This window comes from Triticum aestivum, chromosome 5A, assembly GCF_018294505.1.
Source record: "Triticum aestivum cultivar Chinese Spring chromosome 5A, IWGSC CS RefSeq v2.1, whole genome shotgun sequence".
In the NCBI taxonomy this organism is placed as follows: domain Eukaryota; kingdom Viridiplantae; phylum Streptophyta; class Magnoliopsida; order Poales; family Poaceae; genus Triticum; species Triticum aestivum.
In genome coordinates, this window is record NC_057806.1 from 626521454 (window position 1) to 626524405 (window position 2952).

Below are 2952 nucleotides of genomic sequence, written 5' to 3' on the forward strand. Positions count from 1 at the left end.
CTTATCATTTTTCTTTTCTTTTATTTTTCCTTTCCTTTCCTTTTTCCTATTCTTAAATTCCTGAGCTCTTTTTAAAATCCGTGGACTTTTCACAAATCGATGAACTTTTTTTTTCAAAATTGATGAACTTTTTTTAGAATTGACGAACTTTTTTCAAATTTGTGAACTTTTTTCAACATCGATGAACTTTTATTTGGTTTTCTTTTTCCTTGTTCATTTTTTTTTAAAAATGCGTGAACTTTTGCAAAAGGTAATGGCTCAGGTGGTGGAGCGATCGTGCGACCCAAGGACGCCCCAAGCCCTTCTCCTTTCTGTTGGGCCAGGCCAAGTTGGCTCGCGCGTGAGCAAGGTCGTGCGTGCCCTATATGCCGCTCTTTATGGCAGGTAGTCGGCTAATCGCACAGGGGGCAGTCCACTTAAGCCAGCCTAGTGTGGTGCGACGCAAAGAAAGGGTTGGAAAATCGCAAAAAACTTGTAGCAAGCGTTCGCTAAGGAATCGAACCAGGGACGGCGTACGGGGTAGTTGGGGAAAGCCACTACGACCGAACCAGCTATCTGACTGATATGCAGTGCAAAACATCAAGAACTAACAAAAGTATCAAACTTAACACTTTTGGGAAAGTCACGATTTTTCTTTCCAAAAATTAAGCAATTTTTTAGAGTCGCGAACAATTTTTGAAAATTTCTGAAATCGTGAACATTTTCTGAAATTCCTAAACTGTTTGCAAACGTAAACATTTTTTTCATTTGGGAGTAATATTTAAAAGTAGGAACATTTTTTTTCACAGATGCAACTTTTGAAAGCACAAAAAGTTTAATTAAAAAAATTTAAACGTTGAACAATTTAGGAAATCCCGAACAAATTTGGAAGCACGACATTTTTTGAATAAGTGAACAAAATTTGTAAACCGAAAATCCTTTTGGAAACATTGAACAATTTTTGCAAAAGGCAAACAATTTTTGAAAATTTCAAACAATTTTTTGAACTCTAAATCTTTTCTGGAAACACCAAGGAATTATGAATATCTTCAATTCGTGAACAAAAACTGAAAACATGAACTAAAGTTTCGAACAATTTCCTTGTATCAATTGCAAACTGATGCTTTTAAGTGTCTGGAGACGGAGGCCAAGTTCATCGGTCTGTGTGGGAGGGACAAGATGAAATTAGAGAGAATTTCTTATTTAACACTATGTCTAAATTTTATGCCCTATTTGACATCGACAAATAGTTTCTTCCCTATATAGCAACGAGTCTAAATTTTATGCCTTTTATAACACTTATGACCATTTTTAGCCTAAATGACATTTGAAAAGACCCTTTTGCCCCTCAAGTGGTATGTTTGGGCGCACGTGCTGTTCAATGATTTCTTTATCATTTTTATTAATAATTATTATACTATTAATTGTTGGATCTTCTTATGGAGCTCACATAATCTATTTTAAATATCTGAGTTTTCTTTTAGTGCAGGATCTCCAAGGGAGAATATATGTATGTCTAGATACATTATATAGTGGATGCATACATTGTATGGTTTATCATTGCCTTTGTACGTAGTGCATGGCAAAATTGCCCACGCGTACAATTGCATGCATGCATCGAAGGCCATACACGGCAGTAGCATGTACTCTGTACGTGGCTTATGGCTCTAGCAGATGTATGTTGTATGCATACAATTCTGAATACCCATACGTCTATGCTGCACGTACAGAATACACATAGCCATGTATGTGTGTGCGTGTGTACGTGCGTGTTTGTGCTGCTGCGTGCGTGTGCGCTGTTGTGTGCGCGCGTGCCTATGTGCAGTGTGCTGCTGTGTGCGTGTTCCTGCCGATGTGTGCGTGTGCGCTACTGCCCCATTGATGTTGTGTGTATACTACTGCACCTCACACACACATATATCACATGAGGGGCAAAGGGGTCTTTTTATGTGTCATTTAGGCTTAAAATGGATAAAAGTGTCATAAAGGGCATAAAATTTTAACTCGTTGTTAGATAAGGAAGAAAAAGTTTTTGAGTGTTAAATAAGGAAACAAAATTTAAAATAGTGTTAAATAAGGAATTCTCTCATGAAATTAACTGACACTGAGACTGCTCTGAGCCACAAAATCAAGCAGCGTGCGCAGGACATAATCGACGGAGCGTGCGAATACTCTGGCGCATATGCCGCAGCCGCTGCTTTGGTGGTATTTTCATGTCCACTTAGTCTGTATCAGTCCTTGTTCCATTTACTAAGTACAGTACAAATTAAACCTTTTGGTTTCAACTAGTGTATCTGCAAAGAGTCTGAGTTGATGTGCGAGAGGGCCATGTGCGGGAGGTACAACTCAGGTAACATGATCAGAGAGCATGCCATCAGTCTTATGTTGTACAAAGGGTCTGGATCCGTCGCCGCAGCTGCTGGCGCTGCCATGGTGGTAAGTGCATAAATGCAGACCTTTCTGCCTTCACTGGCTTTTCATAGGCAGATCTGTACACATTTCTTGAAATTTTGTCACAAAACGATATTTCAAGCAGGGTGCTGCAAAGGAAGCCAAGCTGTTGCGTGAGAATCTGAGCAATCTAGGCTGTGACGAAGCGGCGTCTGTTTCCATTCGGGAGGAAGCCTGTTGCATTCTGCAGGACATGCGCACTGAAGCTCTTGGCGCTAATGGGAAGAACAGCATTGCTGCTGCTGCTGATGGAGCAGAGAAATCTAGTACAAGGTATGTGCATAAAAGAGTATATATTATTTGTTCTTGTTTAGGGTCTTTGAAAGCATATGTAATAGTAATGCGTCATGTTGTGTTACTATAAGCAGGATCAACACTGTTGCGAATTTGACTTGTACTGCATCTCATGGCAAGGAGGATAATAAGATGAAGCTAGGAAGTGAAGGGTGCACACAAAGGAATGATGATGATGAGGGAAGCATGGACGGAGAATGTGAATCAGAAGACTGAGGAAGAATATAC